At 33.8% G+C, this 15953-nt stretch overlaps 1 long non-coding RNA gene across 1 annotated transcript in view; it reads left to right on the top strand.

Moving 5' to 3' along the window:
• Window positions 1-4633, top strand: part of LOC132680287 (uncharacterized) — a 39543-nt gene extending 34910 nt beyond the window's left edge. Inside the window, exon 3 of the long non-coding RNA XR_009610614.2 lies at window positions 4564-4633. This is a non-coding gene — a long non-coding RNA (uncharacterized LOC132680287). The remainder of the gene's footprint in view (window positions 1-4563) is intronic.
• The last annotated feature ends 11320 nt before the right edge of the window (window positions 4634-15953 follow it).

Genomic DNA, 15953 nt, shown 5'->3' with positions numbered 1-15953 from the left:
TTTTGTTGGATTTTTACCCAAGTATTTCTTCTTTTCATGGGGTGTCATGTAAATAGTGTTGCGGTTTTAATTTCAAATACCATTGCTCTGTGCTGGAACATAGAAAAGCGGCGGACATTTATTAGCCTTGTATTTCACAACCTTGCTATAAGTACCTACCATAATGTTCCAGGAGTATTGTTGTTAATTCTTTTGAATTTTCTACAACAGTTATGTGTCATATGCAAACAAAGGTGGTTTTCTTTCTTTCTTTTCAGTATGTATTTTCTTTTCTTGTATATTTGCATTAGCTAGGACTCTCAGTACAATGTGTAAAGCAGTGGTGAGAGGGAACATCCTTGCCTTATTCCTGATCTCACTCAGAAAGCTTCTCATTTCTCACCATAAGTATATTATGAGCTGTAGGATTTTGGAGATGTCGAAGTTGATGAAGTTCACCTCTTTTTTTAGTTTTCTGGAAGATTTTATTCTGGATGATGTTAGATTTTGTCAAATACTTTTTTCTTTTTTTGTCTGTCAAATGCTTTTTCTGCATCTCTGTGATCATATGTTTCTTCTTTAGCCAAATTGATGTGATGAATTACATTAATTTATTTTTTTAAAATATAAACCTGCCTTCCATACCTGGAATACATCTTACTTAATTATGGTATATAATGTTTTTAACTCATTGTTGGGTTTGATTTGTTAATATTTTGTTCAGGATTTTTGTATCTATGTTCGTGAAAGTTATTGTAGTTACCGCCCCCCCCCCCCCCCCCCCCCCGCCAGCACACACACACTCCTTTTTTTTTTTGGTAATTTATTTGTCTGGCTTTGGTATTAGGGCAATGGTGTCTTCTAGAATTAATTAAGAAATGTTCCCTCTGTACTGCAAGAACATCTGGTCCCCTATCTTCTTATTTTGGAAAGTTATCAGTTCAATTTTTACAATCTATTTTGGCCTATTTATTTACCCATTTATCTTTTATTAATTTTTGATTAATTGTTTCTTTCAAATAATTGGTGCATTTTATCTGTTCTCAAACTTGTGGGCCTAGAGTTGTTCATAGTATTTTTTTGTTAATCTTTAATGTTCATGGTAGCACTAGCAATGATCCTTCTCATTTCTGTTATCAATGATTTATATCTTATCTAATATTTCTTGGTTAGCTTATTAACATTAAATCTATGTTTTTTTCCTTTTCTAATATATACACCTGAGGCTTATAGCTTTACCTCTAAGCATTGCTTTTACTGCATTCCACAAATTTTGATAGGTTGTGTTTTTCATTTTCACTTTTTTCAAAATATTTTAAAACTTTTTGAGACTTCTTTCTGACCCAAGAGTAGGGTCAGATAGTAGATACAGTTTCATTGCCAAATATTTGGGGAGAATTTCTAGCTACCTTTCTGTTCCTTACTCTCTTCTGATAGCATACATTGTATAATGCCTATTTTTAAAAATTTGATCAGGTGTGTTTTATGACCAAGAATGTGGTATATATTGTTGAATGTTTCAGGATGACAATAATGTGTATTCATGCATTGTTCGATGAAATATTTTATAAATGCATTCAACTGTTTTCTTAATGATTTCCTGTCTGCTAGTTCTGTCAATTACTAATGTAAGGGTGCTAAGTCTCCAAATATAATAGTAGATTTGTCTATGTCTCCTGCAGTTCTGCCAGTTTTTGCCTCATGTATTTGGCCCTTGTATGATTAGGACTTACTCATTAAAGATTATTATGTCTTCTTGGATAATTGACTCCTTTAAAATTATGTGGTGTCTCTCTTTACACCAGTAACGTTCCTCGCCTTGAAGTATCATAGTATTGAAATTAATATAGAGATTCCACCTCTTTTTTGATTAGTGACAGAGTGATATATCTTTCTCTATCCCTTTGTATTTAAAGTAGGTTTCTTGTCAACAGTGTATAATTGAGTCTTGGTTTTTTACCTGTTCTCAGTCTCTGTATCACATCTGGTGTATTTAAACCATTCACATTTAAAGTGATTATAGTATTGTTGGGTTAATATCCACATTTCTGACTCTTTTTTATTCATTTCTGTTCTTTGTTTCTTTTTCATATTCTCATTTTCTGCCTTTTCTGATTCAAATTGAGCATTTCATTGGTGTATTTTCTGTTCTGTATTAGCATATCAATTATATTTCCTTTATTTTTAAATTTTCAGTGGTTCTAGAAATTGCAATGTACATTTATTATTTTTTAGATATTTATTTATTTTAAGAGAGAGAGCGGGTGCAGACAAATGGGGGAAGGGCAGAGAGAGAGGGAGAGACAACTCCCACCAGACTCCATGCCTGGAAGGAAGCACAATGTGGAGCTCGATCCCAAGACCATGAGATCATGACCTGAGCCTGTATCAAGAATCTGACGCTGAACTGACTGAGCCACTCAGGCTTTACACTTATAATCAATCCAAATCCTACTATGTCACTTGACAGGTAGTGCAAATACCTTAAAACAGAGTATTCTTTATTTTTTTCCTCCCATCCCTAATAACATTGCTTCATTCGTTTCACTTATACAGAAGCTAAACTTACTAAATAGCTTGCTGTTGTTGATATGTTGAAGAAACTCTTACATAAGAATTAAGAAAAATAAAAATTTTACCTGTATTCATTCCTTGTCTGACACCCTTCTATATGTAGAGCCAAGTTTCTGACCTATATTATTTCCTTCTCGCTGAAGAACTTTTAACATTTTTTTGCAAGTAGTTCTGCTGGTAACAAATCACCTCAGTTTTTGTTTGGGAAAATCATTAATTCCCTTTCACTTTTGAAAGATAATTTCTTTAGATACAGAATTCTAAGTTAGTATTTCCCTCCGTGTCAACACTTTAAATATTTCACTCTACTCTCTTCTTGCTTACGTTGTTTCTGAAGAGAAGCCTGATATAATTTTTACTTTGTTTTTTTTATAAGTAATATTTTCCCCTCTTCTTTAGATACTTTTGAAATTTTCTGTTTATCTTTGACTTTGTGCAGTTTGAATATGATATGCCTGTGTCTGGACATTTTGATATTTATCCTGGTTAGTGTCTGTCATTAATTTTGGAAAATTATTAGTCATTATTACTACAATTATTTCTTCTGTTTCTTTTCTTTTTGGTATTACCATTATGTATATATATATTATAACTTTTGTAATTGTCCCATAATTTTGAATATTGTTTCATCTTTTATCCACTTTTTTCACTCTTTCATCTCTGTATTTCAGTTTTCAAAATTTCTATTGACATACTCAACTTCATTGATTTGTTCCTCAGCTGTGTCCAAGGTATTCTTCATTCCTGTTACAATTTTTTCCTATTATTTTCCTTTAATTCTATTATATGTTTTGCATCTCTCGCTTACATTACCCATCTATTTTTTTTTAATGTTTTATCTTTATTTTTGAGACATAGAGAGAGACAGAGTGTCAGTCTGTGAGGGGCAGAGAGGGAGACACAGAATGCAACGCAAACTCCAGGCTCGAGCTGTCAGCACAGAATGCAACACAAGGCTCAAGCTGACAAACCGTGAGATCATGACCCGAACCAAAGTCAGATACTTAAATTACTGAGCCATCCAGGCATCTAACTAATCTGTGTTTGTGTATTGTCCACCATTTCCACTAGAGTCTCAGCATATTAAACATAGTTTTTCTAAATTTACAGCCAGACAATTCTAAAACATTTGCTATTTCTGAGGCTGGTTTTGATGCTTACTTTGTCTCTTTAGACTGTGCTTTTTGCCTTTTAGCATACCTGGTAATTTTTTGTTGAAAACGAAACATGTTGTATTGGGTAAGTGGAACTAAGGTAGACAAGCCTTAGTGAGACAGTTATGTTTTTCTGACTCAGAGTTAGCATATGTTTACTGTTTATCATAGCTAAAACTTCCTATGGTGTGTTTGTTTTTGTTTTTGTTTTCCCTTTTGACTTTGGGAATTCTCAGAGAATTCTTATTTTTTTTTTTTTTCTTTTAAAGTAGGCTCCACACCCAGCATGGAGCCCAACTCAGGGCTTGAAACCATGACCCTGAGATCAAGATCTGAGCTGAGGTCAAGAGTCCAATACTCAACAGACTGAGCCCCCAAGTCACCCCTTCCCAGAGAGTTTTTAAATAGGGTCTGGTCTGCAGTTCTTTTAGGTCTAATACCCCGCTTTAAATAGAAGCCCTATGATGTGATAAAGCATGGAGGTAGGAAAAAAGTTCTATAGTCTAATGATTCATTTGCAGTCTTCTAGTGAGCCTGAGCTGGGTATTTGTTTCGCCCAAGTAAAAGGCTAGAGGGGGCTAGAGTTGTATTTCCTCAGTCTCTAATAAAATAGTTTCTGTTGAGAACAGGTTTCGTTAAGAACAGAGAACTATCAGCCTGTATCAGAAGAGGTACTTTCCCCTCCTCTGGGTAGAATCACCAGAATTTTATCTCCAAGCTCCATGTTAAAATTTTGTAAGGGCTCCAGGGTGTAAAACACACCATGATGTTGTGGCTTCTCTAAGAGTGGGTCCTATTAGAGTTTTTAACTCTTAAAAGAATCTATACTGAGTCTCCCCTTATTTGTCATTTACAGGTTAAAAAGTTCCTATTGATAATGACTGCAGTTCCAGCTTCTGCCGCTGAGCACCTTCTACTCCTGGTAAGTTGTGATTCTCTGTATGTATCTGTCTTTCTAGTTTTCATGGCAAAATTTTTGCCCTGTGACCTCAATTCTATGATGTATCTAAGCAAAATTGCTGATGTTTAGTGTGTTCAGCTTTTTTCTAGTGTGTATGAAAGGGATGGTTTTCAAGTTCTGTTCATGTTTGGACTGTATAAAACTAATTATGTTTTAAAGATTGGGAACTTCTATAAACATCAGTGAACTTGTTTTTAAAACAAATATTCTTGATAATCTGGGCTTATAGATCCATAAGACTTCTATTTTAAAACAATTAATTAGAATTACATTATTGTTCTATCAATAATTTCACTTTCCCTACAGTAGGAAAGGTATTCATTTCTTTTCTGATTTTATCTTCCAAAAATATACCATAAAATTCAACTTACAGTTTGGGAAATATTCAGTTGAATTTGATATACCTGATGAAGGCTGTAAAGCCTGGATACCAGGAAAGGAAAGTGAAGGTAGAAAATGTCTCAGGGGAAGAAGAGCAAGATTCCCATTTCCCTGAGGAAACATAAGGGCAGGCTGTGTTCACTTCATTTTGTTTGGATAATGATTGTAAAGGCATATGGGACTGAGCTATTTATTACTAGAAAGTAGTTATTGATATTGAGTAGATCAATCATAATGCTTGAAAGAAGTTGACCTCTAGGGACAGTGATTCAATTGTTTCAGAGAAACCAGAGTTTGTATATGGTATGCAAAAATATCATGTGAGATTTGAGGTTGGGTAAAAGATGTTAAGTAAATGATAGATGCATACATATGTGTACATGTATGTTTATGCATATATTTATATCCATACAAATGGTGCATTTTAAAAGAATTTTATAATTCCCTAATTTATACTAATTTTTCTCTTCATATAAGTCTGAAATATAAAAAACAAAAATGGTAAAATGCAAGATAAAAATTGACTTCAGTCACCAAGGCAGATTTAATATAAGTCCAAAACTATTCTAGTAATTGTAGTTCTTAAAATATTTTGCTGAAGTAATGGAATGATGGGTGACCGTCCTGCCCATGATTGTTTGGTTTGAGTCTCTTCTCCTCTGTTCAGAGCCCTACTTACCTCTCAGTATGACAGAAAATTTATTTTTTTTCATGAGTGAATACAAATATTTATGCAGATATGTTGCCTTTCCCCCTCTCCTTATGGTAGCATTTTGTAGTACTAAGTAGAATGTTCTAACAGTCCAATTGAATTATTTGTCTGTGGATCATATTACCAATATTTGAAGCTGTACCAAAGAATCAGATGGTTTTTTGACCTGGAGAACTCATGAAGTCAAACCTTTCAAATTACAGTGTTCACTTACAGAGGCAAGGCAAATAAATTGTTGTTACCTGAAAAGCAACCATTTTGTTCTTGCTTGCATCTATCATGAGTAAAATATTAGGGTGACCAAAAATTTCAGCTTGCTCAGAACTGAGAAGTTTTGCTGGACATGGGACTTAGAAAGCTAAAACTGGGAAAACCCTGAGAAAACTGGGTTGAGTTGGCCAACTGATCTCAGAACGTCCAAATTCATAAAGGAAGAAAAATATTAAATTATAAAACTGGAACTGTATGCCTCTGATTATTTTAATTTTAATTTTTGGCTATAGAAATTATATTTAATTCTCAATATCTGAAAGTTTTAGATAAATAAAATTGCAATTCCCATTAAAAATTGTGGCAGGATTGTCACATTGGTTCAAAATACCAGATTTGTGTGTGTGTGTGTGTGTGTATGTGTGTGTGTGCGTGTGTGTGTGTGTAATCATCACTTGGGGTCATGCAGCTTTCATTTCAGTTAATTTTTGATGAAAATGAACAGTGTGCCACAAATTGAGCAAATCAGCAAAGGGTTATAGATTATTTCTGTCACCCCAAAACTCCATTGTATTTAACATAGTCCTTTGAGAAGAATAAAACAAAGTTTATTTCTTCATATCAGTTTCAAAGACAGAGAAATTAAACACAACTTTAATATTGATGGAGAGTTTGTCCTCTCTCTTTTTTTAAAGTAAAAGGGCACATTATGATTACACTCTGAGACTCAGGATGGTTACTTTACCTTCCTTGACTTTCATAGTAATTCATTCATTTAGCAATAATTTATTGATCACATTTCGCAGGTTTTTCCAAAGTTCTTTTCCTACTCAGCTTCATCTCATAGCTGGATGCTATCAGCCTTGAATTTCCTTTCCTTTTTGCCCACTCTCTCTCTTTGAGTAGCTTCCAGCTCAAGTGTAAATTCCTTGTAGAGTCTTCTTCCTCTACCAGGCTAGTGTGCCCATTATTTTAGTTTCTGTGTACAGTGTGTTTTCCCTTATTGGTCCAGAATAATTATCAAGAATGACTCCCATTTTACTCACAAAAGAGCCTCAGCTTTCACCATAATTTATATGGTCATCCTTTAATCTGTGCTTCCACAGTTCCCATAATGTATGTAATTTGTTACAATACATCATAATTTTAATTATCTTTACATTACATCCTTTAATAAATAACTTTAGAGTGCATCCTTTACTATTTTGTGAAGCACACAGTATTCTGTATTGTAACCCACTACAACCAGCACATTTGCCAACACACAATAGATATTTACATAAGTTATCGATATAATGAATGTATAGAAGTTAATGCATGTGAGAAATGTTACAATATTTTTATAAAACAGTCACAAATGTTTGTATTTTTAATTTTAAAACTATCTTAATTCTTACACTTAAGGCCAGTCTTCCATCAGCTGTCTAGAATATTGTGGATTGAATTTACACAAATCCAGTTAAGGTCACTTCTGCAACACAGTGACAATGATTTTACCAATATAGTCTGAAACAAATTGAGGTCAGTGTACATTTTCTCATAGCCTTGCTCTTAGCTTTCTTCCATGAACTGCAGAAGGTTTCAATTTACTGAAGCACCGAGGTAGGTAAGATCCAATCAAAGTAAAAGCAAAATCAATAAATGCTAACCTCGAAGGGCTAAATAGTAGTGACATCAGTCACGAAGAAAAGTTGTTTGCAGGTTTGAAACGCTATTGTTCTGTAATGGTAAGAGAATAAAACTGCAACTATGGACACTTGTAAGTTCTGTTTACCCTATATTTTGTTTAATATTTTTAACATGCAGACAGATAACAAGGTGAATTGTTAAACACTATTGATAGTGCTTAACAGAGGAGAGGAAACCTGTTCTTCGCACCATGATATGAAAATATTTTGTCATTGTGGCACATTTTGTTAATAGATTCTAAAAATAATTAAATGCTCAAGAAGTAATTCTAGAGAAACACTTTTTTTCCTACAAAGTAAAAAGTAGAATAGTTATTTTTATTATCACCTTGACCATATTTCATTAAAGTAATCAGGGTTTCAATTTAGAAAGTAATTTAATGCTAAGACCAATAAATTTTGGTTTCTGAAATTGACAGGTAGGCAGAATGAATATAAACTCTGTTGCTTAGTATGTAGTCAGTGCTCAGTATTTGATGCCAGAAAGCCCCCTGGTTGAGGAGGAGCAACACATGGCAGTCAAATTTCTGTGGCTGCAGCTAGCACTAGTGATGAAGGACTTGTTGTTGTTGTTTTGTTTTTCGTTCGACTGAGATTGAAGGAGTTAACAAAACTAGAAGGGCAAAGCATGCCAGGAAGAGAGACCTTAAATAAAAATCTTATAGATCATCTGGGAAGTCTAGATATTATTGAAATGATAAGGCAAGAATCAGATAGAATACAAAAATATGCAACTGCAATCCAGGAAAAGGTTAAGAACTTGAGAAAGCTTCAAGAGGGCAGTAGCCTCTGTGTCTTAAATCAGCGCTATCTCCCTTTTTAAAATGAAAGAGCAAACAAATGACTAAAAAATAATAAGTGACTGACTGAAGGAAAAAATAAGTTAAAAGTAGATGAGGAAGGTTTCTGTAGCTTATCTTAGGCTGCAGATCATTTAGTAGCTTTGGGCCCTTGCTTTTCCTACTTAGACTGGAAGTACTTTTTGGTAGGGTCATTTTTCCCTTTGGAAAATTAGTGCTCAGCATATCAAATTCAGTTTATTTGGGGCCATATCACATATTCAGTAACCTGCTCCACTCATTTATATGCTCTTATAATTCTCCTGGAAATTTCTGCTTATAAAGGGAGGTGAGATTTTATAGAAGCTTTTCTTAAAGGAATGCTAAACTGGCATAAATTTAACTGCTTTACTTTTATATGATTTTAAACTTACTACTCAGTACAGCCTTTAGGGGTCCTTTATGGTACTGATCTCTGTAGAAATAATGCCTCATTGTACAAATCCACAAGGTCATAGGAGAATATAATTCTCAAACTCTTTTCAAATGCAATTAACTTCTTTTCTGGTTCAAACTCCCTGAGTTAAAGCAGTATTTCTACCCATGAAAGCCAAAACTTTGTCCCCATTTGTTTGAGTGACCCAAGCACATTACAGTTATATAGATCACTGGTTATTATGGTGTGTATGTCATGTAAAGAAGACCTTCAGCTTGCCCGCAATGAGTCTTGGTTCACTTGGTTTTCAAGTGTCCTGTCAATTTTGGTTAAATATTGATAACTTTGCACAGCAGAATGCAGAATGTTCATTTTGTGGGTAGATAACGGACAACTGGTGAAGTGAACCTTTTTCTATATTGTGGAAGTGTAGAAGTCATATACTGTTTTGACATAACAAAACCCTATTATATAGAACCTTGTACAAAGAATCTGTATTATAATAATATCCTATATGTAAAGCCATGAGGTTAAATAAAATATCTTGATCTCTAATAAACACTTGAATAAAATTGTCCCCAAAGTAAATTTCTTAAGATGCCTCTGAAACCTGAAATGCATTCAGTATACCTTAAGAAAACATAATTTACTTTCCTCGGAGAAATTCTGAAAAATCAAGTAAGACTACCTACACTATTTATCATTACTACCTATGATAACTAAGTCCATAAGAGATAACATTTAGGTTTAAAGTTTTTTTTAAATTAGTGCTGTTAAGTGCATAAGGTATTTCTATTTCTTCAAGCCTAAAATACTTTAAATTTAACTAAATTATTCTGCACCTCCACCCTATACAAATATATGCTATTTTGTTTAGAATGTAATATTTTAAACCTTTCAGCAAATAGCTGATTAGTATTAGAAGGGCAGAATTAGGCAATTTTGGAAGTGAAATTGCATTTTACATAAGAGTACAAAAAATATTTTTAAAAACAGTTATAGTGAAGAATTCAGAATAAAAGTAATTTTGTTGCCTTATATCATTTTTCGTTTAAAATATCATTAAACAAAACTATATTTAAAAAATATTTTATGCTAGGAATTAATACCCAATAGCAATGAACAAGGCTGATGTAAGCTTCACAGAAATATGTCAAGTTGGAGAACAGAACATAAAACACCTAAGTTTTTTTTTTTTTTAATTTTTTTTCAACGTTTTTTATTTATTTTTGGGACAGAGAGAGACAGAGCATGAACAGGGGAGGGGCAGAGAGAGAGGGAGACACAGAATCGGAAACAGGCTCCAGGCTCCGAGCCATCAGCCCAGAGCCTGACGCGGGGCTCGAACTCACGGACCGCGAGATCGTGACCTGGCTGAAGTCGGACGCTTAACCGACTGCGCCATCCAGGCGCCCCAAACACCTAAGTATTTAATAGAGTTTGTAGTAGGCAGTGCATTCGTTCTTTCGTGTGTACAATACCAAGTCCTCTAGGTCCTATCCTATTGCTGACTCGGCTGCAGTGTGTAGTTCCACACAGGATTTAAACAGAAGCTTTGTGTTTGTGCAATCTGATTGTCTTACAGCCTCAACTTGCTTGTCTTACTATCATCTTGGGTACACAAACATATCTGCCAATCATATATGCAGAACTCAAAAGTGAAGGGAACTTAAGGCATAGGGAGCAATGTTGGGGTGACTGTTGGCCAATAGGAGATACAAGCTGATAAATAAATACTTCCCTTTTCTCCATCCCCCACTCAGCTTCACTCCTGCTCTCCAGGATAACATTTGCAAATAGACTATTTACACATAGATCTTTACCAAAGGTGCTGCTTTTAGATGAAACCCATGCTAAGATAATGAGCACCATAAATACTTTTAAATATCAGATACTTAGAATGGGGTTGTGGAGCTAAATTACTCACCAGTCACATATCAATAATAATTCTTGTCAGAAGTGATTATTCCTGGCAATAAGTAATATGAATTAACTTTGCATACTTTCACTTCATGGTTGATTGGGATGAGTACAGTTGAAAGGTGAAGAGTTGCCTTTTGTAGTGGCTATGGTTCCTCATCAATACGTATAAATAAGTATAAAGAGAATAAATATAAATATTGAGGGATAGCCTGGCTGTTGGTAGCTGATTTGAAAGCCTTTAAAAAAGGAAATAACCACATGATGCCATGATACTATGAAATGAATCATCATTCTAAAACAGCCTGTCTGATAAAATAGTGCAATAATTTGTTTATGGCTCAGCTAAAAGCCAGCTTGAGAACTATACTTTGTGGAGTAGAGGGGAGCTGCCCTTCAGAATGGAGGATATTTTTGAATCAATGGCCAATGTTTAATATTTTGACTAAAGCATGAAGCTGAAGAAGAAATAACATGAGAAGAAGCCCGGCAGTTAGTTAGGGTACCGATGATTCAGGGCTCTATGATAAAGAGTATGTATGTAATTTATTAACAGGCACACACATACAGATATAGGTAAACATATCTATGTACCATTATGTAATTTAGAAATAAATAACACATGTGCATAGGAGGTATATACTCAGAGGTTGTTGGAAAAAAAGGACAAACACCTAAGAGAGTAAGAAGTTTATGAAACCAAGGAAATAAAATATTTTATAAAGAATAGTTTCATAAGGTAAGGAATCAATTGTCTAAATCTGTGGTCCCTCAATCAATGAGCATAGTTTTGGTGCTATGGGTAAAAGCCCAAATGAAATGGAATAAAATATTAATTTGTTCATTCAGCAGATTATTTACTGAGAAACTGCCATGTGCCAGGCAGCCCTGTTTTAAGTTCCTGGAAATGTCAGCAAAGAGCTTTTCTCCATTAGAATAGATAAAAAAATAAACATATTGAATAAAGTAGTCATTGAGTATGTTAGAAGGTGATATATACATGGGCAAAAAATTAATGGACGTAGGGAAGCAGAACCAGGAGTGTTAAAGGACAAGGTTGGAAGTCTACTATTTTAAAGAGATGGCTAAGATAGAAATCATTAAGAAGGAGGTATTTAAGATGAGATTCATTGAAGGAGAAAGGTTGTTAAATATACAACTGAGGGACAAAGTTCCAACTAGAGAGGAGAGCCAGTGCAAAGTCCCCAAAATTGGAGAGCATGTGGTGTTTCCTAGAAATATCAAGGAGGCCTTGTGGCTGATGAAGGAAGAGTGAACTATAACAACAAATGAATAGGAAAGATCTCTAATAGATAAAGTAGATGATAGCATACAAGAACAGATGAGGGTATAAGTAGAGATAGAAATCCTGAGAAAGAACTAAAAAGAAATGCTAGAGAATAAAAATTCTATAACAAAAGTAAAGAATGACTTTGATATGCTTATTAATAGACTAGACATGACTGAAGAAATAATCTCTGCACTTGAGGACATCTTGGTAGCAAGTTCCAAAACTGAAAAGCAAAGAGAACAACAGGCTGTAAAAACAAACAAAAAACCCCAGAACAATATCCAAGGACTGTGGGACAACTATGAAAACGTAACATATGTATGTTATACAAAGGTACAAAGGTATTATACAAAGGTAACATATGTATAATGGGAATTCTATATGGAGAAGAAAAAAAAGAACAGAAAAAAATATATGAAACTGTAATGACTGAGTTTCCTCAAATTAATATTAGACACCAAACCACAGATCAGAAAACTCAAGATAACTGCCAGCAAATATACAAAAAGAACTATTCGTAGGCATATCATTTTATTTATTTATTTTTAATTTTATTATTATTTTAATTTATTTTGAGAGCGAGAGCATGAGCAGGGGAGGGACAAAGAGAGAGAGAGAGAGAGAGAGAGAGAGAGAGAGAGAGACACACAGAATCTGAAGCAGGCTCCAGGCTCTGAGCTGTCGGCACAGAGCCTGATGCAGGGCTCAAACTCATGACCTGAGCTGAAGTCAAATGCTAAATTGAGTGACGCACCTAGGTACCCCAGACATATAATTTTAAACTATAGGAAATCAAAGATAAGAAAAACCTTGAAAGAAGCCAGACAGAAAGAATACTTTACCTAGAGAGGAACAAAAATAAGGATTACATCTCACTTTTCAGAAACCATGCAAACAAGAAGAGAGTGGAGTGATCATTTTAAAGTATTGAAGAAAAATATCTCTGGCTAGAAATCTGTACCCTGCAAAATTATCCTTCAAAAGTGAAGAAGAAATACTTTCTCAGACTCACAAATAGTATATGCTTCTATATAATTGAAACGAAGACAGCAATGAGATATAAGGGATGGGAGGGAGGGATTAGAATCATTTGGTTATTATAAAGTACTCACACTACTTATTAGGTGGAATAGTATTCCTTGAAAGTGGACTTGATTTAGCTGTAAATACATATTGCAAACTCCAGGGCAACCCTAATAAAAGTTTCAAAATAGGATAACTGATATCCTAAGAAAAAAGAGAGAATGAAATAATATAAAATGTTCAGTTAATACCACAAAAGGCAGATAGAAAGTGGAAGACAAAAATAGGAAAAAAAACAAAGGCAACAAATAGAAAACAGTAACAAATATTGTAGATAACAATTCAACTATACCAATAATCACTTTAAATACCAATGATCTAAATGCACCAATTAAAAGATTGTCACATTGTATCAAACAAGATAGATAGATAGATAGATAGATAGATAGATAGATAGATAGAGTCTCCAAAAAAAGGTACATTAAATATAAACACACACATATATATTAAAAATAAAAGGATACAGAAAAATATATCCTACGAATACTAACCAAAATACAGCACAAGTAGCTGTGTTAATTTCTGACAGTCAAGACTTCAAAACAGGGAAAGTTATCAGGGAAAAAGAAGGATGGGCATTACATGATGATAAAGAGGTCAATTCTCCAAGAAGACATTCTGAGTGAGTATGTGCCTGACAACAGAGCATCACACTGTGAGGCAAAACCAATAGAACTGCAAGGAGAAATAAATGAATCCGCTATCATAATTGGAGACTTCAACACCCCTTTCTCAAAAATGGACCAATCCAGCTGGCAGAAAATTAGAAAAGTCATAGTTGAACTCAACAGCACCATGTACTTGACATCTGTTGACTAAAAAGACAGCAGCAGAATGTACATTCTTTTCACACTTGACTAGAATGTTAACCAAATTAGATCACATAGTGGGCCATAAAATATACCTTAACAGATTTGAAAGAATAAAAATCATACAATGTCTGCTCTCAAGCCACAATAGAATTAAACTACAATTCAATAACAGAATGATAACCAGAAAATCCCCAAATAGTGGAGATTGAACAACACACTTCCTAAGAACACATGGGTCCAAAAAGAAATCTCCAGAGAAATTTAAAAACATTTTTAAGTGGACTAAATAAAAACGAAACCCACAACTTATCAAAATGTGTGGGATTCAGTGAAAGGAGTGCTTAGAGGAAAATTTATAGCATTAAATGCCTATATTAGAAAAGAATAAACCTCTAAAATCAGTAATATGTGTTTCCACCACAGGAAACTAAAAACAAAACAGAAGAAAATAAATAATAAAAATTGGAGGAGAAAGCAATGAAATTGAAAGAGGAAATCAGGGAAAACCAATAAAACCAAAAGCTGATTCTTTGGAAAAATAACAAAATTGACAAGCCTCTATCCAGATTAACGAAGAAAAAAGAGAGGACACAGATTACTAATGTCAGAAATGAAAGCAGAATTAGAGACTCCATAGAAATTCAAGAGGATAATAAATAGTATGTAAAACTGTGTTAACAAATTCAATAATATAGATACATTGGGCTATTACTTGAAAGACAGTCTGCCAAAACTCACACAAGAAGAAATATACAATTTGAATACTTCTGTATTTATTGAAGAAATTGAATCAATCATTAATAACCTCCCAAAACAGAGAGCATCAGGTCCATCTGGTTTAACTTGTAAGTTCTACCAAACATCAGAAGAAGAAAGTGTACCTATTCTCTACAATCTCTTCAGAGGATAAAAGCAAAGAGAATAGTTTCTCACGACTCTGACGCCAGCACTACCATAACCAAAACCAGAGAAAGGCATTACAAGAAAAGAACAGCACAGACCAATATGTCTCATGAATATAGAAGCAAAAATTCTCAACAAAATATTAGTAAATCAAATTTTAAAAAGTATAAGAATTATGCATCAGAATTCAGTGTGATTATGTCAGGTATGCAAAGATATTTGAACTCTCAAAAATTAATTAGTGTAATTAATCATATCAACAGGTTAAAAAAGGAAAATTATATGATTTTATCTATAGATTCAGAAGAAGCATTTGACAAAATCCAACACTCATTAATGATAAAAACTCTTAGCAAAGTATGGATAGATGGAACTTTTCTCAACTTGAGTAAGACTACCAAAAACTACAGCTCACATCAAACTTAATGGTGAGAAACTAGAAACTTCATCATTAAGGTCAGATATAAGGCAAGAATATTCTCTCTCACCACTCTTTTTCAACATCATATTAGGTCGTACTAATGCAATAAGGCAAGAAAGTGAAATAAAATGTGAAATTTTAGTATGAAAATAAATTCCATAATTTCATGATATGAAATTAAAAATGCATCACCACTTAATAAGACTATCCTCAATGAAACATGTATAAATCTAATAAAATGTGTACAGAATCTATGAGGAAAACCACAGAACTTTTATGAATGAAAATAAAGAAGAACTAAATAAATCAAGATATATTCCATGTTCTTGGACAGGAAGATGTCAAGATGTCAGGTCTTCCCAACTTGATCTATAGATTCAATATAACCACCATCAAAATCCCAGCAAATTATTTTGTAGATATTGACTAACTGATTCTGAAGTTTATATGGAGGAGGAAAACACCCAAAATAGCCAACACAATATGAAGAAGAACAAAGTTAGAGGAATGACGCTATCTGACTTCAAGACGCTATCTGAAGAAATAAAGGCAAGATAGTATTGGCAAAAAAATAGACAAATCCACAGAGGAATTTCAGGGCAGTGAAAATACTTTCCATTATAATGATGGATGATGTCATGATACATTT

The sequence above is a fragment of the Panthera onca genome, chromosome A1, assembly GCF_046562875.1.
Source record: "Panthera onca isolate mPanOnc1 chromosome A1, mPanOnc1 haplotype 2, whole genome shotgun sequence".
NCBI classification, from domain to species: Eukaryota; Metazoa; Chordata; class Mammalia; order Carnivora; family Felidae; genus Panthera; species Panthera onca.
Note: the sequence above shows the minus strand (reverse complement) of the source record. Positions and strands in the feature narration are given on the sequence as shown.